General features: G+C 37.1%; 1 pseudogene; it reads left to right on the top strand.

Moving 5' to 3' along the window:
* Nucleotides 1–4,924: 4,924 nt before the first annotated feature.
* On the top strand, nucleotides 4,925–25,485 carry LOC116557150 (annotated as a pseudogene).
* Nucleotides 25,486–27,791: the final 2,306 nt, after the last annotated feature.

The following is a 27,791-nucleotide window of genomic DNA, read 5'->3' as shown; positions in this document are numbered from 1 at the left end:
ATAAGATTACTCAGGTATCTATATGCCCAAGAGACACAAGACAAAAAAAGGGCTAAGAAAAACCCTAGGAAACTCACATGAAGAGGGCAGAGAGAAAAAGCAGTTAGAGAAAGGAGGAAGACTGGAAGAGAATAATACCATAAAATTCCAGGCGGTAGGCCGGGCGCGGTGGCTCACGCTTGTAATCCCAGCACTTTGGGAGGCCGAGGCGGGTGGATCACGAGGTCAAGAGATCGAGACCATCCTGGTCAACATGGTGAAACCCAGTCTCTACTAAAACTACAAAACATTAGCTGGGCATGGTGGCACGTGCCTGTAATCCCAGCTACTCAGGAGGCTGAGGCAGGAGAATTGCCTGAACCCAGGAGGCGGAGGTTGCGGTGAGCCGAGATCGCGCCATTGCACTCCAGCCTGGGAAAAATAAGTAACTGCCGTCTCCAAAAAAAAAAAAAAAAAAATTCCAGGCGGAAGAGAGTGGAAGATGGTTAACATAATCAGATATTTCTAGGAAGTAAAGCAAAATATATTCTAAAACTAGTCCTTAGCAGGGCATGGTGGCTTGTGCCTTTAATCCCACCACTTTGGGAGGCTGAGGTGGGCAGATCACAAGGTCAGGAGTATGAGACCAGTCTGACTAACATGGTGAAACCCCATCTTTACTAAAAATACAAAAATAACCTGGGTGTGGTGGCATATGCCTGTAATCGCAGCTACTCAGAAGGCTGAGGCAGAAGAATCATTTGAACCCCAGAGGCGGAGGTTGCAGTGAGCCGAGATAGTGCCACTGCACTCTAGCCTGGGTGACAGATCCAGATTCCTTCTGAACAAACAAACAAACAAACAAAAACCTAGTTCTTTAGATTTACCAGTTAAGAGTTTATTGATGACCTTAAATAAAATTTTTTATTGAGGTAAAATTCAAATAAAATTAAGTATTTTTAAGCAAACAATTCAATATCATTTAATATAGTGACAATGTTGTGCAATGAACACGTCTACCTAGGTCCACAAATTTTCATCACCCCAAAAAGAAACCCTGTACTTGTTAAGCAGTTACCTCCCCTGCTGTCTTCCTCTCAGTTCTGGAAACCAATCTACTTTCTATCTTTATGGTTTTATCATTCTGAATATATAATATAAATAGAATCATACAATACATGGCCTTTTGTGTTTGGCTGCTTTTGCACAGCATAAAGTTTTCAAGATTTATCTCCTTTATGGTATATATTAGTATCTCATTCCTTTTTTAAGTTAAGTAATATTCCAGAGTATGTGTATACCACAATTTGTTTATCCCCTCACCTGTTGACGAACATTTGGGTTGTTTGCACTTTTTGGCTATTGCAAGTAGTGCTTCTATGAATATGCACACATTGCACACACAGTATGTGTATTGGTTTGAGTACGTGTTTTCAGTTCTTCTGGGTGTATACTTAAGAGTAGAATTGGTAGGTCATAGGGTAATTTTATGTTTAACTTTTTGAGAGGCTGTTTTTTTTCCAAGTGGCTGAACCATTTTACATTCTCATCAGAAATGTCTTAACGATTTCAGTTTCCTCACATACTCACCAGCAACTGTTATTTTTTAATAGAAATGTATTGACTGTTAATTTCTATTACTAACAGAAAACAATAGTTGTTGGTGAGCATGTGAGGAATAGCCAGTGGATGTGAAGTGATACCTTATTGTAGTTCTGAATTGCATTTCCCCAATGACTAATGACGTTGAACATCTTTTCATGTGCTTGCTGTCCATTTGCGTATCTTATCTTCTTTGGTGAAGTGTCTATTCAAATTCTTTTTTGAAGAGACAGGCTCTTTCCGTTTTGTCCAGGCTGGTCTTGGACTCCTGAGCTCAAGCAATCCACCTGCCTCGGCCTACCAAAGTGCTAGGATTACAGGGGTTAGCCACTGTGCCTGTCCTTGTTACTCATTTTTAAAATGACTGTCTTTTTGCCTTTGAATTGTAAGAGTTCTCTCTATATTCTGGATTTGCAAATATTTCCTCCTATTCTGTAGGTTGTTCTTTCATTTTACTTTCCTGACAATATTCTTTGATGCACAAAAGTTTTTAATTTTGATAAAGTTTAATTAATTTATTTTTCTTTTGTCATTTGTGTTCGTGCCATATCTAGGAATTCACTGGTAAAACTACATTCATGAAGATTTTACTACTGTTTTTCTAAGTCTTACAGTTTTTGCTTTTACATTTAGATTGCTGATCAGTTTGGGGTTAATTTTTCTATATGGTATCAAGCAAATAATTTAATAAGAGTAATAAGGGTAAAAAAAGAGTAAGAAAGTGAAAAGGCTTTTCTTTTAATAATTTGGATTATTTATTATTAATTAATTTTGTGTTTACTTATTTATTGTCTGATGCCTGTTTTATGAAGGTAAGGACTCCATTTATTTTATTCACTGCTACACCCTTAGGAGCTAGCATTCTAAAACATTATTTTCCATGTTTTGGGTACTGAGAATACAACAGTAACTCAACCAGACATTGTTCCACCCTCCTGCAGTTAATGAAATGGGAGCGTTTCCTGATTCCCCTCGAAAAATATGCAACAGGAGTGTAGCCTGCTTGGTTGCCCTACAGTTCAAACCCCTAGGTGCAGCATGCAAAAGGGCAGGTGCAGAGGCTGGCAAGCACTTTTGGGCTCTGGCCCCACGGCAGCGTCTAGGGGTGGGTATCCGTGCGTCCGAAGTCCAAGTGGGCGTGTGTTACCAAGCTCTTTCAGATTTGCCATCTACAGATGGCTTGTGTGTTAGTCAACTCAGTGGACCCTCTGCCTTATCACAAGGGCGCGGCAGGGGGCAGTGTGACAGCCTTCTGTACCCGGAGTCCTTGCCCAGCGTACCGGAAGAATCGGATCACACGTGACCTGCAAGGATGCATGCAAGGTTTTATTGAGCGGTGGAGGTGGCTCTCAGGGAGATTGATGGGGAGCTGGAAGGTGGGGATGGAGTGGGAAGGCAGTCTTTCCCTGGAGTCGGGCCACCCACGGCCCCTGGCTGAACTCCCCTCAGCGTCCAGATATCCCTCCTCTTTTTTCTTTCTCTGCTGCGGTTGTTCCCCCGTTGCTGGTCTGCTGGTTCTGACATTCAGCTGCTGTGTCTGTGCCTGCTATGGTCTCGGTTTTATGTGGGGGAAGGATGGGGCGTGTGGCAGGCCAAAAGGCAACATTTTGGGTGTGAAAACAGAATACTTGTCCTCATTTAGGGCCGTTGGTCTCCAGGTTTGAGGGTAGGGCCTTTGTTGGGGAACCACCCTCTTCTACCCCGTAATTCCCTTTCCTGTCCACGTTAATACTGTAGTTGGGGATACAGAACAAATAACCAGGTTTTAAAAGTGGAATTTTAGGTAGAAAGCCATGCTGGAAAGAAAAATAAAAGGCAATAGGGTGAGAAAATAGGGATGTAAATTAGGAAAGATTCTTTAAAGAGGTAACTACTCAGCAGAAACCTCCATCAAATGAGAGAATGAGCAATGGGGAAATTTGGGGGAAGAGATTCCAGATAGAGAAAACAGAAGGAGTGAAAACCTTGAATTAGAAATGACCCTGGTAGTTTGGGAAGTGGTAGGAATGTTAGCATGGTTGGAGTGGACCAAGTGACAATAAGACAGAAGGAGATGCATTTGGAGAGGTAGACAGGGACCCAATTTCATAGTGAAGTGGGTTGAAAGAGTAAGCTAACATTCATAGTAGTACATGCCTTAATTAGCTCATGTAGCTCTTTTAAAAATCAACTTGTGAAACAGATGCTAATATCACCATTTTAGGTAAGGAAACTGAGGCACAGCGAGATTAAGTACCCTGCCAAGGAACACACAGTCAAGTTGAGGCAGATCCAGTTTGTAAACCTAGGTAATCTGGATCCACGATTGTTTTCTAACCTCTTTTTCATTATTGGACTCCACTCTCCATGAGAAGTTAATTAAATTAAAATTATCTCTAAGGAAAAAATGAATTAATTACTAAGAAATACTATTTCATTGACCATTGGAGGCCCATAAACCACTATAATGTTTAAGGATTTTTTTTTGCCCCTTTTCAACCTAAAATTGAAATGAATTGAATGAATGACAGACCAGCTCTCCAAAACAAATAATTTATTTGTTAGCATGGGACTGCAATCTGGGATCCGAGTGCTCTGAGGGGTCATAGGTTCGTCCAAAGAGCTTGGCGAAAGGGGAAACATTTAAAGACACAGAGAGGAAGTCCCTGCAAGCTGTTTTGGAAACAGAGGCCATTGGTCACAGGGGGAGTCGGTGTGAGCTGCTCAGTGGAGACAGCTGTTGTTAAGCAAGTGTCCCTATGCAAGTGGCTTATCATGAATATTGCAGTTTTGAGGAATGCCTGGGATAGTTCCTATTATGGGCATACAAAGGCCTCCTTCATGGCCTCCCAGATCTATTTTATTAGAGTTTGACATTAGTGACTCCATTTTGATGCTGATAACTTTCACATCCCCAAGAACCAATTTTTGTCTGCTTAGGGGTAACATCAACTCATTGAGAAAAGTACATGCATATATTTTAATGTCTTCCATAAATACAAAATTGTGTAGTACAATTTTTATAAATAAATCATCAATAAATGTTTTTTCTCATAAGTAATAGTCTGTCATAAAGATTTTTATTTTAAAATTGTCTTATAAACAGGGAATTTTTAAAAAGTCAATAGCTTGATGAGACTGTCTTTTATTTGAGTATGAATAAAACCTGAATGTTTTTCAAGATGAAGGAATAGAGGTAGTAAGATTGAAGATAAAGGGTGGATATGACCTGATCAAAGTGTGTCCCCAGAGGAGACAGGAAATGGGTTTACAAACTCAGGCTGATTATTTAATTAATTGTAGAAAAAGTATTAGAGACACCTTTGTTTTGAAATTGTACCAGTTCTAGGACAGATAAAAATGAATGGAAGAAGGCAAAGTTCAGAGTTTGGGTCTGGTGACTTCTGATTTTCTCAGAGGAGTACAAGATAGACCAATGCCAAGCAGTGCAGAGTTGAGGGTGAGTACTGTCAAAAGGCAACATTGTAACAAATCTAGTTTACAGCATCTCCTCCACAAATTTCGAAAAGGTGCTCTGATGGTAGAACAGTTGGTTTTTATAAGACAGTCTGAGCAGGACCAAACCTATAGCATAATACAAAAAGCAGAGGGGTTAGCACCAGGTTACTTCAGATACTTTCCTTGCAGGGTTAAAAGAGGTGCTTCCTGACTCTGCCAGTTAAAACTGGCCTGTTTGGGTACTTGGCAATGATCTCTTTCTTCTGATTTCTTGAAAGGTGAAATAAATAACTTTTTTAGTTTGGTATCACCTCCGATAAATTTTATTTAACAGTCAGTCGGGGGTGGATACACTTGGTAAAGCTTGGAATCAGCTGTTATGAAGAGAAAGAAATACGCTACCTCAGAACAAGACAGAAGACTGTCAGAGAGCTTCCAGAGCCCTGCTATCATTTTAACCAATGCCTCTAAGCAAGGGGAAAACACAATGACTGACAGGAGAACAAAGTACACTCCCACAGCATTCTTGAGACAGAGTGACAAAAGGTGACAGGGAAGCAGATATGGTGTAATGATTTCTGACAAATGTGGAAACATGGGGATATCATGAAAGGCTTTAAGAAAGTGGAATTGCCATATCTAAAAGCATTAGGAGGAATTCTATAGGCTAGAATAAAAAGAAGTCACTAGAGACTTTTGTTGTTTGTTTTATTTGTAGAAAGAGACATTCTTTAATGTCTGCAGGCATGTTAGGACTTTGCCCTTTGAAAATCTATTAGTAATGATATAAAATTCCTTTCCTTTTCTCTTTTGGCAGAAACTGAATTAAATCTTCAGCTTCTTTCTGAATCACTCATTTAGAAGTTTCAGTGATTCATATGCAAGGCTTGAGTTAAAAGAACAAAAACCTGGGTGAGTTTCTGTAGGGTTCCGGCTGAGCAAAGTTGTCATGCAGAATGACATGGGTGCTTGGTGCCCAACCCTTGGCCCTGACAACGTCCACCTGAGGAGCGACCCCTATTCCAACTTACTACTGCTTTGTGCCCTCCCAGGTGCTGCCCTGGGAATGCCCTCAGAATGGGCCATGTCATCTGATCCTGACTCTTCTTCCTCTTTTCACCCATCTTCCTGAAATGATCCTATTCTCTTTATGGCCTCCATTATAGCAAAGAAAAGAGAAGGAAAAAGAGAGGAGTAGAAAAAGAAGTGTTGTGGGAGGAGCAGACAGCAGGCAGCAGGTGCTATGGAGGGCATTTCCGTGCTCTTTTCATGTGCTGTGAAGAAGTGAGATGAAATAAAAATCTTTTTGAAAAAGCTGGAAGCTCTTTCAGATCTCCCCTGCCCTGCTCCCCACCAACTCAATTCCTGCTGTCAGGAGAAAGTGCAAAATAACTTTCTGTGGGTAGAAATGTTGACAATGACTTTGGATCCAATAACGTTATCATAACCTGGAAATAACAATTCCATTTGAGGCTTGCAAAGGCACTGAACTGTGAAACTCAGATTACAGTTAGAGAAATGAAAGAGACTTGAACTCAGGGCCCTTTGGACATTTCCTTCAATATCAAAGAAAAGTTTCTATTTCTCTCTTCTGAAAATAGGGTAGGAAATGGATAGGTGATAAACAGAGAAAAAGGCAAAAGCAACACCTAATTAGAAATGAAACTAAGAGAGGAAAAGAAAAATGGGTTCAGATTAATGTCAGGTTTGGTTATTCCAGGCTCTCAACTTTGTTGACGTTATCACATTCTTTCAGAGGCATTCAGGTCTTATGACGCTGACTGCTTGAGTGTTTTTCTTACTCTTGGAAGCTGAGGATTAATACTCAGGGCTGGGCACACAGGAGACAAGGGTGTGTTAAGCATCCACTCCTGGCTAAGCTAAAAAATGTACATAGAGCTTGAAAGCACCCAAGTCATTTCCACAGGGATGAAATAAGCCTGGAAATAGGTGAGCTCTGGCCGTATTGGGGCTGGCCTGCAAACACACAAGAAAGGAGCACTTGAAAGCAAAGGAGAGAAGAGCAATGTGCATATTTTACGTGGTGAACACACATGTGTCTGCATATTTATATGCAAATGTACAAACTCCATGTGTGCTTCATGTTTGTGTGTGCATGCTCGTATTTATACACATGTGTATATGCAGAGTTCACAGAGCATACCCACACAGATACACATCAGAGGTGCTGACTTTGAGCTCCGTAAGAAAAAAATGACTACTCAGGAAGAAATGAAACAGGCTTTTTGAGGATATTGGCCCTATACTACCAGGTATACTACTTTTTGGAGGGCAGATCATATGTTTTGCATATGTTTATTTTGGGTAGGAGGAGACTCAGGAGCAATATAATAACTGCTTCAGAATTTTAGAGAAATATCATGAGGAAGAAGGGTTTAACTCATTCCATATGGTTCTGGAAGAGAGAACTGAGGCTGAAGTGTGGCAGATTTCCGTTCTAAATGAGAATGACTTTCTAACAATTAGTACCAAACAAAAGACACGTGGATTTCTTCTAAAAGTAGTTAATGACATGCCTGCTCTTGTAAATGACATGTGGCAGAGGATGAATAGCCATCTGTCATAGAAACTGTAGGGGGTATTCTTCTATTTGGTGGGGGTTTGGACTACAGTATTAGCTGGACCAACTCCATTCTGAAATTCAATGGTTCTCTGAAATACGTAAAAAAGTTTTGAGGCAAGGCAAGTCAGATAATGGTTTTGGTTTACTGACTGCTTTTACTTCATTCAGTGACTTTGGGGCAGATGATTCCTATCTCAGTAGTTCCTATAGATATCTATATTTTCTGCCTTCTGTTTGATTTCTAGTCTTCCCTCTTTTCTCTTTAATTTTTGTGCTTCTATTCTCTTTTCCTTTTCTTTTCTTCTTCCTATCCATGCCTTCTAGATGTAAGAGATGGAGTAAAGGCAATGTTTGTCAAGAAAGCAATGAGGAAGAAAAGAAGAATAGAGAAAGGAAAACGTTGAACTCAGTTAACTTTTTATTTTCACTTCAAATCTTGACTGTGTATGAATATGTGAATACACATGTGTATACTAGATTGCGTATGAGAGAGAGAGAGAGAGAAAGAGAACGTGTGAGTAGACCCTCAGTTAACTGTGGTTTCACCTGGGGAATAACAGTTATAGCATTTTTAAGTTCAATAATTCCTTTCCCAAGCAGATGTTTGGAAATGCTGGAGGTTAGGTACCACTTCTTGTCACAAATCCTAGGGGCTGCAAATGGTAATTAACAACAGAATGGGGGGAATGCTTAATGTCCTGCAACATGCATGTCAGTCCCATCCAATCATGTGTTATACTACGCTAAATAACATGGCTGCATTGAGGGACAGTAGTCAAAGGATGTGGACACAGACTGGGTTTGAATCCTGGTTCCGCCATTTTTAGCTTTGGGATCTTGGACAAGTACTTTAAGCTTCTTGAGTGTTTGTTTTCTCATCTGTAATATGAAGGGTAATAAGAGCACCAACCTCATGTTTTTGTTAGAATTAAATGAATTAATACAAGTCAAGTGCTTAGAAAAGCACAGACACATAAAACACATTCAACAGTGTCATCTATAATTTTAATTTTTCTGAAATGGCTGGAAATGGACTACTTGGATTCGTCTTATATGGTGAGTATGTGAAAGTTTCTATATGCCTTAACTGATTTTTAGAGAACTCGATCATAATGAACCAGTACCTATGAAAGCGTGGCTTATGGACCCCTTGATATTGTGAAGCTTTTGTGATATGACCATGAACACATCTGTGTGCTAGGCTTTGACAAGATAAAATTAATTTGTCTTGTTCTTTTTCTCTTCCTCACACATATGCAAACATATAGTCATATACCACATAACTATATTTTGGTGAGGGATAGACCTCATATATGATGATGGTCCTCTAAAACTATAATGAAGCTGAAAAATTTCTGTTGCCAAGTGATAATATCATAGCCATCTAACTTCATAGCTCATGTGTTTGTGGGGATGCTGGTGTAAACAAACCTATGCCAGTTATATAAAATTGTAGCATATCTACATCTATATACACAAGTATATGCCAGTCATATAAAATTGTAGCACATGTAATTATGTATAGTACATAATACTTGATAATGATAATAAATGATTATGTTTCTGGTTTATGTGTTTACTGTAGTAAATTTATATTTACTTTAATTTATTATAGTATTTACTATATATATACTTTCTAACATCATTTTAGAGTGTACTCCTTCTACTCATTAAAAAAAGTTAACTATAAAACAGTCCCAGGTGAGTCCTTCAGGAGGAATTCCAGAAGAAGGCGTTGTTATCATAGGATATAAAAGCTTCAGGTGTGTTCTTACCCCCGAAGAACTTCCTCTGGGTCAAGACATTGTTGTGGGGTTGGTGATATGGATGATCCTGACACTGTGTAAGCCTAGGCTAATGTGCATGTTGTGTCTTAGTTTTTAACACAAAAGTTTCAAAAGTAAGACAAAAAATTTTAAAAATAGAAACAAGCCTGTAGGATAAATATATAAAGAAAGAAAATATTTTTGTATAGCTGTACAATGTGTTTATGTTTTAAGCTAAGTGAAATTAAGGTCAAAAAGTTAAGAATATTTAAAAGTTAGTAAAGCTAAAAAGTTACAGTAAGCTGAAGTTAATTTATTATTGAAGAGATTTTTAAATAAATTTGGTGTAGCCTAAATGTACAGTGTTTATAAGACTATAGTAGTGTACAGTAACAGCCTAGGTCTTCATATTCACTCATAATTCACTCACTGACTCACCCAGAGCAACTTCCAGTCATGCAAGCTCCATTCCTGGCAAGTGCCCCATGCAGACGTACCATTTTAAAAATATTTTATGCAATATTTTATGGTATCATTTCTATTTTAGATATGTTTAGATATACAAATACTTATCATTGTGTTACAACTGCCTACAATATTAAGTATATTCACATACTGTACAGGTTTGTAGCCTAGGAGCAATAGTCTATGCCATATAGCCTGGGTGCGTCATAGGCTATAATCTAAGTTCAGGTAAATACACTGTATGATATTCACACAATGGCAAAATTGCCTAAAGATGCACTTCTCAGAACGTATCCTTGTTGTTAAATGACACATGATTATATACACAACAATTCCCCTAATCCACGTACACACACACAGACAGATGCATTTGTAATAATAAAATGTAAGTCCTAGGATTTTTGTCACATGTATTTGCTTAATAAGTGGGCACAATAAATGCATTTACAATATGTGGGAGGCTATGTAATTTTGAAAAAGTGTTTTCTCTAGTTCCTTATATTTGATAAGGTTGTGATTCATGCAACAGACAATTCTTAATCCTACATTGATACTGAATATTATTTTATCTTTTTTAAAGATTGATTTAATAGGCATTTCAAGATTTTGCCACAATCCGACTACATAATCACAGACTGTAATGATCATTCTGTCATAAGTCAGTTCTAAAAGGCACATTTGATTAAATGGAATCTGTTAAAATATTGTAATGCCATAGAAATTGCTTTTAGAAAAAAATCACCAGCATTAGCTTGTTTACTTTTCATTTTTAATTTATTTTATGAAAACAGACCCAAGATTCTTCATAATAGTATGTGCTTTGGTATGATGAACAATATTTACAATTGATTTTGTCCCATCTGTTTAAATAATTTCTCTTTCCCACATGACCAACTCATTTGGAGGGAAACACAAGTACATATGCAACATGTGGACAGAACCATATCATTCCTCCATGATATGATTATTAAATTTTTCTGTGAATACATACTGAGAAGTGTTAAACTTTTTCCTGCCATTCACAGATACATTTGTTGATGAATATCTGTCACATGTAACTTGCATGTGCTGGAGGCCATATATTACATGGAAATGCAGGAGACATCTTGCAGTTTATTAAAATATGCATTTTTCACGATTTGTTCTAAGGATTAAAGTACTTTATATGAGTCAAGTGCTTAGGAAAGCTCAGATGCATAAGGCATATTCAGCAAGTGTCAGCTATGACTTTGATTTTCCTGAAATGGCTGGGAATGAGATATTGGGATATGTGTTACATGTTGAATATCTCAGAACTTCTAATATGTCTTCATAAGTTTTTAGGGAACTAGAGTTAGTACTCAAAAGTTCTCTGGATAAGATGGAGATATCTTATAATTTATTAACCTTTTTCCCGTTTGCCCCAAGAGTACTTGCTGGCAGAGCTTATGGCCGCAGCATTTACCCAAAGACAATTTTGCCACGAAAGATCTAACTTTTCTTAGTGTTTTTGCATCATTCTAACATATCGACTTTGGACACGAAAGACATCATTCTATATATAGCATTCTGCTTTTGGTAGTGATATTTCTATTTACAAAATATAGTGATTCTTGATTGCTGAAAATGTCAAATCCTAGAAAACGTAGCATTCCTATGTGTGATGCTAACATTGTTCTCGAACAGTCGTTGGCTGAAGATTCATTTGATGAATCTGAGTTTTCTGAAATAGATGATTCTGATGATTCAGACGATTCTGATGTTAGTTCTGTTTAGAAATAACTCCAAGAACAGTTTTTATATTTTACTTTCACATTGAAAATCAGTCAGATCCGCTTCAGCCTCAAAGGGCATGTTTATGTAAAATTAAGTAAGCGCTGGCAGCAGGCGGCACATTTTTGTTTCTAAACAGGAAGAGGGTTGAAATATGAGTGCTGAACATACCACCTTGCTGCAGGATGTTGATAGTCAGGGAGGCTATGCACATTTTGGGGCATAGAATACACTGGTACTCTGTACTTTCTATCAATTCTGGCGTGAAACTAAAAATTCTCTAAAAAGTAAAATTTATTAAGCACTCAGAAAAATGCTATTGGGATTATAAAATAATAATCATAATAATATCTGAGTAAGTCAGGGTCCACAAAAACAAAACTTTAAATGACAGCTTTTCCCTCATTTATACCCCTACCCATAACACCAATAGGTGGGTTACCAGAATTTAGGAGAAATTTCATTTACTGATTTGTGTTTGTTGGCCTTTGAGGCAGCTCAACCTAGAAAGAAAAGCTGACAGTCCTTCGGTGGTGTGACTGGGCTACTCAGGATACTACTGACTTGCCTAAAGTGCTCCTGTTGCATTAGTTTATACAGTAATAATCTGGATATTATTTGCATTATTTTCTTTTGCATTAATTCTTTTGTTTGTGTTTTGTGCATTAAAGATTTAATCACATAAAAAATATGAGTACCGGGGCCAGGGGCGGTGGCTCACGCCTATAATCCCAGCACTTTGGGAGGCCGAGGCGGGTGGATCATGAGGTCAAGAGATCGAGACCATCCTGGTCAACATGACATGGTGAAACCCCTCTCTACTAAAAATACAAAAAATTAGCTGGGCATGGTGGTGCATGCCTGTAATCCCAGCTACTCAGGAGGCTGAGGCAGGAGAATTGCCTGAACCCTGAACCCAGGAGGCGGAGGTTGTGGTGAGTGAGATGGCGCCATTGCACTCCAGCCTGGGTACCTGGGTAACAAGAGTGAAACTCTGTCTCAAAAAGAAAAAAAAATATGAGTACCCACCACCATTTATTCCTTGTTAGCAAAGACACAAAGGCATTGAATAGAGAATCACATTTGTAAAAAGGTCTGTACAGGAAAGCAGTCTGGTGTAGTAAAAAGTAGAGTTTGAGACCTCCAAATTTCAAACTCAAATGTCAACCCCGTTGTTTTCTTGTGGTGTGACTAAGGCACCCTAGAATCTTCACTGAGCTTTAGTTTCCCCGCATGCAAGTTGTGGACTTTAATGCCGATTTTGTTAGAGTTGTGAAAACAGGAGATGAAGAGGGCAAAGTCATTTCACTTGGTGTCTGGTATATAGTAGATGCTCATAAACTATTGTAGCAACTAACAGCCATGGCTGTTATTATCTTTATGTTAAAATTATTTTTTAATTTTTAATTTTTGTAGGTACACAGTAGATGTATATATTTGTGAAGTATGTTAGATGTTTTGGTATAGGCATGCACTATGAAATCATCATATTACGGAGAATGGAGTATCCATGCCCTCAGGCATTTATTCTTTGTGTTACAAACAATACAATTATACTCTTTTAGTCATTTTAAAATATATCATTAAGTTATTATTGACTACAGTCACACTGTTGTGCTATTGAATACTAGGTCTTATTCATTTTCTTGAATTATTTTTTATACCCATTATGTGGTTGAAATTTTTGCTAAATGAATACTGTTAAAGTACTGTCATTTGTTTTTAATTACAATATTATGAAATAGTGCTTGCAACAATAATAGCAACAAAAAGACCGAGGACTCAGTCCATCGATTTGCTATGTAGTTAGCAGACAGAAACCTCTAGTCTTCAACAACATAGGCTGCAGACTTTAGGGAGAAGACACAAGAATGCCCTGTGTGACTGAAATATACACAAAACTGCTTACCATGCATGGAATTAGTGTTTCCATGCATGCTAAGTTTGAAAGTTTCCTCAAAGTAACCAATATGGGTTTGTGATTTGGATATAGGTAACAAATGAGCTTTAGGTGTGTGTATATATACGTATGTATGAATGTACCTTAATTTATAATTAGGAGCAAGGCTAAAGTGCAATACAAATAAATTACAAACCAGAACATTATGAACTTATTTAACAACTATTAATGCCACAAATATTGTGGTATATACAAGTAGAGGTGTAGAGATTTTTAAGACATAGTCCTTAAAATCAAGTTTTTTAGGCCAATAACCCAGCACTTGCAACACAGATAAATGATAAACGCTATAGAGAGTTTTATGCCACAACCAGTAGTGTACACAGAAGGACATCTGCTTTACTTGAAAAGGTCAGGGGAAATGGAAATGACTTTAGGAATGAATAATAAAGATTAAATAACAGCTATTCAGGAAGACAAAAAGATTGGGTAATTCTAGTCAGAAGGAACCGTGTGTGCAAAGGTACAGACTTCATTGAATGTGGATATATGATAGGTCAGGGAAACACAAGAAATAAGTACAAAGGGATGAACAGGGACCAGATCATCATATTGTTTGTATAGCATATTACGAAGCAAAAGAAGAGGACCAATAATCAGCAGTAGTAGGCAGAAATTTATCAGTTGCCCCTACAAGTTAGTGAAGTAAACATTTCAAGGAATCCATATCATTTGGGTTGTTTGTTTTTGAAACTGAATCTTGCTCTGTTGCCAGGCTGGAGTGCAGTGGCCTGATCTCGGCTCACTGCAACCTCCACCTCCTGGGTTTAAGTGATTCTCCTTCCTTAGCCTCCCAAGTAGCTGGGACTAAAGGTGCATGCCACCACACCCCACTAATTTTTGTATTTTTAGAAGAGACAAGGTTTCACCATGTTGGCCAGGATGGTCTCGGTCTCTTGACCTAGTGATCCACCCGCTTCGGCCTCCCGAAGTGCTGGGACTATAGGAGTGAGCCACCGTACCCGGCCTATCATTTGGATTTTTATTATAGGTTCTCTTTTACAAGTTCTTCTTTCCCTGTCCTAATTCTGCTCCCTAAGGGAGCCCACACATTGTGACCACACTGATTGTGTATTTTTGTGCTCCACGTGGGCCACAAACTGCTTAGAAGTGGAGTTTTTGGTAGAACAAAGGAACTTGTATTTGTGTAATGCAGTGGAAGACATATTGGTGAGCTGACAGTAGTTACAGCTTGTTCTGCAAAATGATTCTGGAGCCCGCTCGCCAAATAACAACTCTACTTTGATATCTAACTTTATTATCCCATTTCTTGCATTTATTTCAGGAATTAAGAACCCTTACAGTGTCTTTCTGTGCCTGAAGACTCTCCCCCTGTGATTTCTGACCTGAGATGACCGTTCTTGCATGATTCAGTTCCCCATGCTGCGTTTCCCCAATCTTTCTCAACCTTTCATGACAATCTCCAGCTGAAATTATCCTGAATACCTTAATGATGAGTTAGATTTTCTGACCAGTTAATTTACTGTCAGATGCTAATGGCTTCCCATGGCTCAATTGATTGACCTTCTCCAAGAAAAGGATTATCGTACTTAATATTTTCTTCATTATATTTCCATTGCCTCACTTCTCTTTCCATACCCAATTTATGTTCTTTTTGCAGTATTATATGTGTATTTGTAAATCCTTTTCAATATTTTCCTTTTTGAAACAAAACTACTGAAATAAAGAATAGGCAAAAAGCAATACCTCTACTATTAAAGGGTCCTTTAAAGTTGAAACTGAAGGTGGGCCTTCATGGTGAAATGGTATCAAAGTAGGCTGGCTTAAGTGACATTTTGAGCAGAGGAGTCTGGGTCTCTCCTTAAATTACATAGCCCAAGGATGTACAAAGGTACAGACTTCATTGAATGTGAATATATGATAGGTCAGGAAAACACAAGAAATAAGTCCAAAGGGGTGAACAGGGAGCAGATCATCATATTGTTTGTATAGGATATTACGAAGCAAAAGAAGAGGACCAATAATCAGCAGTAGTAGGCAGAAATTGATTTTACTGCACCAAAGAAGTTCTTTGCTAAAATTCAATTATTCTCACCGTTTTTAATTTTAGAGTTTGCTAAAAGTGTTAATGGTTTGCTTTAAAGAGTCATCAGAGCCACTGTAACACTGGACAAATCAGCAATGTAACAATGCAGTGTAACAATGTTCCAATATGACTATAATATCAACTGCAATTATTGAACTCTTGATTTTGTCACTCTTCTTACTCTTTTTCCTTTCAGATGTAACATTTACTGTCTTGACCATGATTTTGAAATGAGATGGTTCCTTTGACCCTTCACAGGATTTATGAAGAGGGTGGCTCATTTACTCAGCCTACTGCTCTTAGCCCGTCACAAGAAAGGGAGTACACAGGTGTGTGAGTGTAGGGTCAGGATGAGTGCTTCTGGGCACTGGCAGGAGGAGAATTTTGTGCCACCCCAGGGCAATGTCTGGGGGAATCCTTGACCCCTGGAGCCACAAAGGGCATGTGTTACAGTTTGCTCTTTTAGATTTACCACCCGCGGATGGCTTAAGTGTTTAATGGCTCAGAGTGACAGCCTCTGTATCCCGAGCTATTGATTGGCATCTAAGAAGAATCAGGCCACACGAATGAAATGAATGAAATGAAGACGATAAATGTGGAGGATTTGTTGCTGATGGAAATGGCTCTCAGTGGGAACAGGAACTGGAAAAGGGAAAAAGTGGGAAAGTGGTCTTCCCCTGGAGTTTGGCCATCCCTAGCTGAACTCTTCTCTGAAGTTCCCCATCAAGCTGTCCCTTTGAAGTCAAGCTACTCCTCTCTGACATCCAGCTGCTTCTTCTCTTCTCTCCTTCTCTGCTCCTCCACTCCAGTGGAGCATGGGGATTTTTGGATGCAGGATTGAGGGGCAAGGCAGGTCAGGCTTTTGGAAAAGACATCATTCAGGTGGGAAAACAGGAATGCATGTTCTCACTTTGGGTTGCAGGTTCAGGCTTGAGGTTGGGGCTTCACCACAGACCTGCCCTTCTCTTCCTAGTATTTCCCTGCTTCTGTCCATATTAATTTCATATATCCTCACCAGGAATAGCTGTTAGGTGAAAGGCATTGCACAATTCCAGCAGGCACATTATTCTTTGAGCAGTATTATCACACTTAATGTTTTCATCATTATATTTCCAATGGTATTCTTATAGCTTTGGAGTTGTGCGATACTGCAGCTTTGCACATGTATAAGCATACAATACTTGTCTGACTTGGCTCTGTTGTTAATCTGTTCTTCCTTAACCTGTGCTTTTCACCATCTCCTTATAGTGATATTCATCTCAATGTTCATGTTGACAAACCACAGTAACATTGTCCAGATCAAATAAAATGAGACTTTCTTCTTGATTTAAAGTCTGTCTTAGCATTGAGTCTTAGAGAATGGGACTGGCTGGGTGGAGAGTGCTGTAACTATTTGTGCTTTGATAATTTTGTCCTGATTACATACTCTCATTTGTAGCAAAAATAAATTTCTACCTGTAGATGAAAAGCTATTTATATTAGTTTTAAAATCTTTTGGGGAGCATGATCCTCCTTGCATTCAGAGAATTTGTATTCTGGGATATCAGCATTACCATTGATGATCATAAACACTTTCAGATACATAGTCTCTTGTTCCCTTTGTGTTACATAAAATTCTGGGTCACCATTTTGGTTTTCCCTCAATCATTAGCTATAGGAGCTTTCTGACAACACAGAATAATTTGTCTTGTTCTGTATTGTCGCCACTTTAAGAATACCTCAACACTTGAATCAGAAACTTCTCGTTTTTGAATGTTGAAAATATAGCACTTTATGCTATTTTAAAGAAGTTAGAGTGGTACTTACTTAACTAGTCAACTTGTCCACACAAAATCACTATCTTCTCAAGGGAGGAAGTGCTGTTCAAATAGTCAGAAACATATGTATTTGTACAGAAACTCAGTCTAGTCTACAGTGCTTGGAGTAAGCATGTTTAGCCAGGTTAATAGAAATAATTTTCAGGGTTCAGGTCAAGAGCACAAAGATTAAAAGCATAGAAAGTTGTCTTGGGAACTGCTTGTGAGAAGCTATGGATGATCAGCTATCCAAATGAGCTGTGACAAAGAGTGGACTTCACTATTTTTAAAAACTTCCTCCGTCTCTTCCAAAAATAATTGTTTTTTTTTTAAATGAAAAAAGATTTAAAGATCTTTTAATAAAAAGATCTTTTTCTTTTTAAAAGATCTTGTTTCATTTTAATATAAAAATAGCTACCTTATTTGATGTCAGGATGTTCAAGGTTGTAATGAAGCCAGTTTTAAGCCTCTAGTCCTTGTGAATTCTATCACTAAAGAAGAGAATAATTTTACAGTAGAAGATTATTTCATGATTGCTAAATATCTGAAGGATTTTTCTTCCCTTTTCTCTTTTTCCATTTATCCATTCATAGTATCTATGTACCTGGTACCATGACAAATGCAGGGAATATCAAAATGGAATAAGTTAGTGTCCTGGCTATCCAGAAGTTCTTTAATAGTGGGGAAAGCAGACATATAAATACAGTTAAATAAATATCAAGAAAAGTGAGCATGAAAGGTGTCAGGGGAACTGCTGAGGAAGGAGAGGTAAATTGTGTCTCAGTGTTTGCCTTTCTGCTTATTCTGTGACCAAGAACTTCTTTATCATCCTTGATTGTGAATTGGCTACAGGGCTTAACTTTACTCTTTTTAAGAGTTCTTCCCTGGTTTTATAAATTCTGGCTTCCAATACATCATTCTCTATCATCTGTCTACTATCTGAGTTTAGAAATTAGCACACGAAATGCAGTGGTCTAGCTATTACTTGCTTAACTGAGACACTCAAAACAAATATTGAGTAGACTGAACTTATTAATCCAATTAACAAAAACATAGAATACTAGTAAAGAGTTAAAGCTTATGAAAAAAATGTATAATTCTAAGAAGTAGTCATGTTTCCACTCTTCATATCTATACATAAAGCATGAATTCTAAAGTCAATGGTTTGGGTTTGAATCTTGGCTATGACATTTTGGAATTGAGTGATTTTAGGGAAGCTATCATTGGGTTTTTGTGAGAACAAAATAAAATACAGTGCATAAAGGATAGAGTACATTACTGTTCATATAGTAAATGTTCAATAATCATTGGCTACTATTATTTCCTGATTTGCATCATCCTAATCTTGCTACTGCTGTTAAAAGACAGTATTTTTTCTTAGGTATGGTCTGAAGCATTTACTTAAGTGGTATGATTTCAAGAAACAATGGAAAGAAATATCAAAAATATTTCACAAGACTACAATAGAAGTTCTAATGACTGTAATTCAATAAGTTATTAGTTCTGAAGCTTTCCCCACATTTGATATTCTAATCTATTAATGTCCTTATATGCAGAGGAAAAAGAAAATTGGCTTGACCCAAGGTATCCTCCTCTAACCTCCTTTGACATAATTGACAACTGAGGGGAATTGGAGAAGATAATCTAAAAGGGCACTAAAAACAACTTCACCTATTTTACATTTTTGTGAAAAGTTGGATGTATTTGCCTCTACTATTTCACATTGTAGTCATTAGATCTAATGCGAAAAACCAAGGGCATCAACTAAAAAATACAACTTAGATGGTTTTCCAATTTCTTGATGTGGCTGTCTTCTCAAGGTTGAGGAAGATGATTCAGCCTGTGGGAATGTATTGCTTAAGAATGCATTCATTTTTCTTTCACATACTATGGGCACAAGGTGATGATGGTTGAGATATATTCAGTCCATTCTTTTGCTGAGGAAAAAAATTTGGATAGCATATAAAAAAGAAGTATTTACTTGAATTCTTTTGAATTTTAACAAGCTAGAAAGAAAGCTGAACAAAATGGGTGAAAATGGAGGTGAGGCTGAGTTCGGTGAGGCAGTGTTTAAAGATTATTTTCTCCTGGAATTGCTAAATTTAGTAAGAGGTCACATAAGGCTGAGCAGCTGAGCAGAGCTTTAGACATCCATGCTCAGAGAAGTGGAAGATTAAAATATACAGAAGGAGGGAAGAGACACAAGGAATACAGTGAGAAGTGTTAAAATATGTTTAATCAAAGTCTAAGGGGAGAGAAGAAAAAAGTGGGACAGAAGCAACTGATAAAAGACAGCAAGCCAAAGATTTAAGAAGCCCTACAAACCCCAAGCAATAATAAGAAAAATAAAAGAACACTTAAGAAATTAAAAAAAATAAAAGAAATCCAGAAAACTAAAGACAAAAAAAATTTAAATGGAGCTGAAGAAGAAACACTGGTTATCTTTAAAGAAGCAATATTTGGACTGACAGCTAAATTCTCCAAAGAAAAACAAAAACAAAAACCAACAAAAATAAAAAATAAAAAGCAAACGAGAAAGCAATGGAACTATTTCTTTACAATATTAAAATAAAAACAATTGCTGACAAAAAATTTCATAGATGATGAAAATATTTTTCAGGAGAGCATCTTCAGAAAACAAAAATTGGCCAAAAATTATGACCACCAGACTCACATTCACAGTTAAAACAAAAAATTCAAGGGTATTCTTCAAGGAAAATAGAAGAAAAATAAATCTAGATAGAAGCTTTGAGATTCAGAAAAGATCAAAGAACAATAAAAATAGTAAAATTCTAAAATGCACATAAATCCAAATGGAAATTGACTGTATAATACAATAGTAATAATAATGATGTCTTACAAAGGTTAAAATGCAAAGAAGTAACTTATAAAATAAAAATGGCATATAATATGGGGGGTTAGGCACTTGAATTAAAACATTGCAAATTTTTTACTTTGTAAGATGGCAAATTTATCAAGTTAGACTTAAATTTATCAGGAATGTACACTACAATTTCTAGAGTAAGCACAAAAAATAAACATACCTAAAAATTTCATATTGATAGACAGGAAAGCAAAAATAAAGAAAAATCATCAATCCTTTAGGAGAAATTAGAACACTTGTACACTGTTGATGGGAATGTATAGTGGTGAAGCTGTTATGGAAAACAGTATGGCTGTTCCTCAAAAAACTACAGTTGCCATAAGACTCAGCAATTCTTTTTTTAAAAAATTTATTTTTTATACTTTAAGTTCTGGGGTACACGTGCAGGTTTGTTACATAGTTATTCACGTGCCGTGGTGGTGGTTTGCTGCATCCATTGCCCCGTCATCTATATTAGGTGTTTCTCCTAATGCCACCCCTCCCCAATCCCCGACATCCTGCTATTCCTCTCCTAGTCCCCCACTCCCATATCCCGATTCTGTCTCTGGTTATATACTCCAGAAGGATTAAAAGCAGGATCTCTAAGTGATATTTGTACAGCAATAATCATAGCAACTATTCACATTAACTAAAACATGGAAGCAACCTAAAAGTCCACTGACAGACGAAAGGATAAGAAAAATGCAGTATATATGTACAATGAAATATTATCCAGTCTTGAAAAGAAAAAAAATTCTAACATATGCTATAATGTGAATGAACCTCAAGGACATTATACTAAGTGAAATAAACCAATCACAAAACAAAGACAAATTATGTATGATTCCACTTTTGTTAGGTACCTAGAATAGTCAAAATCATAGCTACAGAAAGTAGAATGGTAGTTGTAAGGGCATAGGAGGAAGACAGCAGAAAAGTTATTGTTTAATGGGAATAGAGTTTTAGTTTTGCAAGATAAAAAGAGTTCTGGAGATGGATAGTGGTGATGGTTGCACAACTCTATGAATGTACTTAAAATTACTAAACTGTACATTTAAAGTGGTTAAGATGGTAAATGTTATGATAAATGTATTTACCATGATAAAAAAATTTAAAGAAATGAATTCATCAATACACTTGACAGTAAAGTGTGAGGAAAAGAATAATAGAATGGGTAAAACAAACAGAAAATTAGTAAAAGAATATACTTGAACTGTGAATATCAGTACTTGCATTAACTGTAAAGAGATTAATGTATCAATTAAAATATTTTCAGATGATATTCTGTTTACAAAAGACACACTATTTTAGACTATAATTCGAATATTTCAAAGGAAACATACAGCATATTACTGAACAACAATAAAGTTGAACAAGAAATCAGCCACAGAAAAATAACCAGAAAATTCCCATATATTATAGGAAATTAAGTAGCATACTTCCAAGTAACTCATGAGTTAAGGGAAAAAAATCACAATGAAAAATAGAAAATGTATACATAAATTACAATAAAAGTACTACACATCAAAAGTTGTGAGATGTAACTAAAGCTGTGTATAGAAATTAAATTTACAGTTTGAAATAGATATATTGAAAAAGTAAAAAGATATATTGAAAAAGTAAAAAGCCAATAATCAGTGAAGTAAACATCTAACTAATTAGTCCTAATAAAAATAGAAAGCAGTAAACAATAAAATAAATCTGAAAATAATGTAATAGAAAACACTCATAACAATAGAGATTGGCTGGGTATGGTGGCTCACACCTGTAATCCCAGCACTTTCGGAGGCCAAGTTGGGTGGATCACCTGAGTTCAGGAGTTTGAAACCAGCCTGGCTAACAGGGCAAAACCCTATCTCTACTGAAAATACAAAAATTAGCCTGGAGTGGTGGAAAGCGCCTATAGTTCCAGCTACTTGGGAGCCGGAGGCAGGATCTTCGCTTGAACCTGGGAGACAGTGAGGTTGCAGTGAGCCGAGATTGTGCCACTGCACGCCAGCCTGGGAGACAGAGCGAGACTCCGTCTCAAAAGAAAAAGAAAAGAAAAGAAATTGACAAGGAACTTCAAGATAACTAGAGACATCTAGTACTTGACTCCTCCACAGAGAATAACCAAAATAGTACATAAAATAGAGCATCTAATAGAGAACACGGGAATTTAACACAGAAGTGACATGACATACCTGAGGCATGGAAGGAGAAGGAAGCAGGCAGCCAGCCTGGCCAAGATTGGCTGGGAACTGGGAGAGGTTCACCAGTATAAGAAAAGTGTAAGTGACAGATCCCTACCAGTCCACATTCCCACTGTGGACTCCTGCAATCCTAGCCCCTTTGGAGAGCACCTGAATCTTAATCAGCTCTGAAACTAGCATAGGGAGCTACCTGGAGACTTTGTGATCGCATTGCTCCAGAGAGGGAGCTCACACTGGGTCCCAGCCTCACCATCCCCTGAGTTCTAAGTAGCTGTAGCACAGTGCCATTTTCAGAGCCCAACCCTCACCAGACTGCATCCTGCCCTGGGGCCCAATAGTCTCTACATATCCACATCCCTAGAGCCACATTGACATACCTTCACATCCACCTGAAAGGCTGTAGTGATTCAATATAGGTTAGATGAGCAGAGTCCTCACATAGCAATAATAACCTTAAATGTAAACAAGCTAAATTTTCCACTTAAAATATATAGATTAGCTGAATGGATTTAAAAAAATGACCAACTGTATCTAATGATACACCACAAGGAACTAGAAAAGCAAGAATAAACCAAAATCAAAATTAGTAGAACTACATGAATAGAGACGAAAAAATAACGTAGTGTTCAATGAAACTCAATAATCTGCTACCTAGGCTAAGCAAACAAAAAAAGACCCAAATAAAATCAGAAATAAGAAAGAAGACATTATCACTGATAACATACAAAAGATCATCAAAGACTATTATCAACAACTGTATGCTAATAAATTGGAAGACTTGGAGGAAATAGATAAATTCCTAGACTCATACAACTTCTAAATCAAGTTTAACTGAAAGCTGCCTCCTTGAATATTTTAAGTTTGGCCTAAAGGTTTCTCTGTACATCATGAACTAACCTAAATGGAGTTGTAAACAGACAGTAGCATACTCCTGTGACAATCACTGAGTTTTGGCTAATCAAAGGTGGCCAATTCTTCAAACTGTGTTCAAATAAGGCAAATGCTGAGCTGTAACCAATCTAGCTCTTTCTGTACTTCACTTCCATTTTTCTGTACATCGATTTCCTTTTTCTGTTCATAAATCTTCTTCTACCACGTGGCTATGTTGAAGTCTCTGAGCTTACTCTGGCTTGGAAGGCTGCCCAATTCATGAATCACTCTTTGCTCAATTAAACTGTTAAATTTATTTCAGCTAACATTTTTCATTTAACACAACTTACCAGGATTGAATCAGGAAGAAAAAGAAAACCTTAATATACCAAAAACAAGTAACAAGATTGATTTTAAAAAGTTTCCCAACAAATAAAAGCCTAGGACTGGATGGATTCATGGCTGAATGCTACAAACTTATAAAGAAGAATTAACACAAATTTTCCTCAAACTGCTTCAAACACTTGAAGAGGAAGGAGTTTTTCCCAAGTCATTCTCTGAGGCCAGCATTACCCTGATATCAAAATGAGACAAGGACCCAACATCCTTCATGATTAAAATTTTCAAAAAACTAGGCATCAAAGAAGCATAACTCAATATAATAAAGGCCATATATGACAAATCCACAGTTAATACCATACTGAATGGGGAAGATCCGAAAGCCTTTCCTCAAAGAATTGGAACAAGACAGTGATGCACACTTTCACCTTTCCTATTCAACATAGTACTAGAAGTCCTAGCCAGAGCAATCAGACCAAAGAAAAAAAGAAAACACATCCAAATTGGAAAAGAGGAAGTCAAGTTGTCTCTCTTTATAGATTACATGAACTTGTATTTTGAAAAACCTTAAGGCTCTACCACAAAAACACTTAGATTTAATAAACTCAGAAAAATTTAAAGATACAAAATTAACATACAAAAATCAGTAGCATTTCTATACATCAGTAATGAAATGCTGAAAAAGAAATCGAGAAGACAATCCCATTTATAACAGCTAGAAAAAGAAATATCTAGGAATACCTTTAACCAAGGAGATGAAAGACCTCTACAAGGAAAACTAGAAAACACTGATGAAAGAAATTAAAGAGGACGCTGCCTGTGGATGCCGCCGAAGAAGCATCATTAAAATCTCTCTTCTCCCTGCTGTCATGTCTAAGTCAGTCTCCTAAAGAGCTTGAACCACTGAGGAAGCTCTTCTTTGGAGGGTTGAGCTTTGAAACAACCAATGAGCGTTGGAGGAGCCATTTTGAGCAGTGGGGAATGCTCACAGACTGTGTGGTCATGAGAGACCCAAACACCAAGTGCTCTAGGGGCTTTGGGTTTGTCACCTGTATCACTGTGGAGGAGGTGGATGCAGCCGTGTAAAGCCACACAAGATGGATGGAAGAGCTGTGAAACCAAAGAGAGCTGTCTCAAGAGAAGATTCTCAAAGACAGGTGCCCACTTAACTCTGAAAAAGATATTTGTTGGTGGCAGTAAAGAAGACATTGAAGAAAAACACCTGAGAGATTATTTTGAACAGTATGGAAAAAGTTGAAGTGATTGAAATCATGACTGACTGAGGCAGTGGCAAGAAAAGGGGCTTTGCCTTGGTAAAATTTGATAATTACTCCATGGATAAGATTGTCATTCAGAAATACCATAATATGAATGGCCACAACTGTGAAGTTAGGAAAGCCCTGTCAAAGTCAGAGATGGCTAGTGCCTCACCCAGCCAAAGAGGTCATAGTGGTTCTGGAAATGTTGGTGGTGGGCGTGGAGGTGGTTTCAGTGGGAATGACAGCTTTGGTTGTGGTGGCTTTGGTGGCAGCCATGGTGGTGGTGGATATGATGGCAGTGGGAATGGCTATAATGGATTTGGTAATGATGGAAGCAATTTTGGAGGTTGTGGAAGCCACAATGATTTTGGTAATTACAACAATGAGTCTTCAAATTTTGTATCCATGAAGGGAAGAAACTTTGGAGGCAGAAGCTCTGGCACCTGTGGTGGTAGAGGCCAATGTTTTGCCAAACCATGAAACCAAGGTGGCTACGGCAGTTCCAGTAGCAGCAGTAGCTATGGAATACCTTTAACCAAGGAGATGAAAGACCTCTGTGGCAGAAGATTTTAATTAGGAAACAAAGCTTAGCAGGAGAGGAGAGCCAGGGAAGTGACAGAAAAGCTACAGTTTACAACAGATTTGTGGACTCAGCCAAGCACAGTGGTGGCAGGGCCTAGCTGCTACAAAGAAGACATATTTTAGACAAATACTCATGTGTATGGGCAAAAAAAAAATCCGAGGGCTGTATTTATGACTAATTGTATAACAGGTTATTTTAGTTTCTGTTCTGTAGAAAGTGGAAAGCATTCCAACAAAGGAATTAAAAAATGCCCAACATCACTAATGATCAGGAACACAAATGAAAATCACAATGAAATATTATCTTATCCTGGTTAGAATGGCTATTTTTTGTTTTGCCCTCAGGCTGTTGATTGCTAAATGTAATAGTCTGATCCTGATGCTGAATAAATGTCTTTTTTTAATTAAAAAAAAAAAAAAAGAAATTAAAGATGACACGAATAAATGGAAAAGCCTCCCATACTTATGAATCAAAGGAATTAATACTATTAAAATGACCAAACTAAGCAATCTAAAGATTCAATGTAATCTCATTTAAAATACCAATGTCATTTTTCACAGAAATAGTAAAAACAAACTTAAAGTTTGGATGGAACCAAAAAAAGAGCCTGAATAACAAATGCAGTCCCAAGCAAAAAGAGCAAAGCTGAAGGCATCACTCTACTTGACTTCAAAATATATTACAAGGTTATGATGATTCAAACAGCATTGTTTGTGTATAAAATGGACCCATACGCCAATGGAACAGAATAGAGAATTCAGAAAGCAATCCACAAATTTACAGCGAACTTATTTTTTTAAAGCTAATTTTTTTTTCAAGGGTATCCTTTCTTCACTGTATATTCTTAGCAAGTATGGTTCTGGGAAAACAATAAATGGTTCTGGGAAAACAATAAATGGTTCTGGGAAAACAACATTCATGTTAGGAAGAATGAAACTAGACCCGTATCTCTTAACATATATACAAATCATGTCAAAATGATCAAATATCTAAAAGTAAGATGCTAAACTGTAAAACTACTAGAATGAAAACATAGGCAAAACACTGTAGGTCATTTGTCTAGACAAAGATTTTATGACTAAGACTTCAAAAGCACAGCAATGAAAACAAAAAAAAATAAACAAATAGAACTATATTAGACTAAATGTTTATGCACAGCAAAGGAAACTATCAAGAGAGTAAAATCAACTTGGTGATTGGGAGAAAATATATAAAAATGATTAATCTGACAAGAGATTAATATCCAGAATATATAAGAAAGTCAAACAATTCAACTGCCAAAACAACAACAGCAGCGACAACAAATAATCCCACTAAAAAGTGGGCAAAAGACATGAATAGTCATTTCTCAAAATAAAACATAGAAATGGCCAACAGGAATGAAAAAATGCCCAACATCACTAATGATCAGGGACACAAATGAAAATCACAATGAAATATTATCTTATCCTAGTTAGAATGGCTATTATTAAAAAGGCAATAAATAAATAAATAAATAGATAGCTAAGATGCTGGTGATGATATGGAGAAAAGGGAATCCTTATACAGTGTTGTTGGGAATGTAAATTAGTACAGCCGTTATGGAAAACTGTATGGAGATTTCTAAAAAAACTTAAAAGTAGAATCAGCACAATATCGAGCAATAACATTATTGGGTATTTATCCAAAGGACAGGAAATCAATATATTGAAGAGATACCTGTACCCCATATTTATTGCAGCACTATTCATAATAGCCAAGATATGGAATCAAGCTAAGTGTCTATCAGCAGATGAATAAAGAGAATGTGGTAAATAAACACAGTGGAATACTACTTGGCCTTAAAAAGAATAAAATCCTGTCATTTGCAGCAACATGGATGAAACTGGAGGTCATTAAGTGAACTGAAATAAGCAAGGCACAGGAAGACAAATATGTGTTCTCACTCAAATGTGAGAGGTAAAAAAATTGATCTCATGGAAGTAGAGAATAGAAAAATAGTTGCAAGAGGCTGGGAAGGGTGTTTGTTGTGGGTAGAGTGGGGTCGGGGGAATGAATAAAAATTGTTTAATGTGTACAAACATACCTACAAACATACAATGAAATAGAAGAAATAATGTTTGATAGCACAGTAGATTTATTATAGTTAACAACAATGTAACATAGATTTCAAAATAGCTGGAAGAGAGAACTTGACATATTCCTAACACACAGCAATGATAAATATTTGAGGTGATTGGTAGCCCAAATACCCTGACTTGATTATTACCTATTCTATGCATGTAACAAAATGTACAAATATTATGTATCAATAAAA

Source organism: Sapajus apella, unplaced genomic scaffold (assembly GCF_009761245.1).
Source record: "Sapajus apella isolate SASKATOON/1434 unplaced genomic scaffold, GSC_monkey_1.0 scaffold18, whole genome shotgun sequence".
In the NCBI taxonomy this organism is placed as follows: Eukaryota; Metazoa; Chordata; class Mammalia; order Primates; family Cebidae; genus Sapajus; species Sapajus apella.
This window is presented reverse-complemented; position numbering and strand designations above follow the sequence as displayed.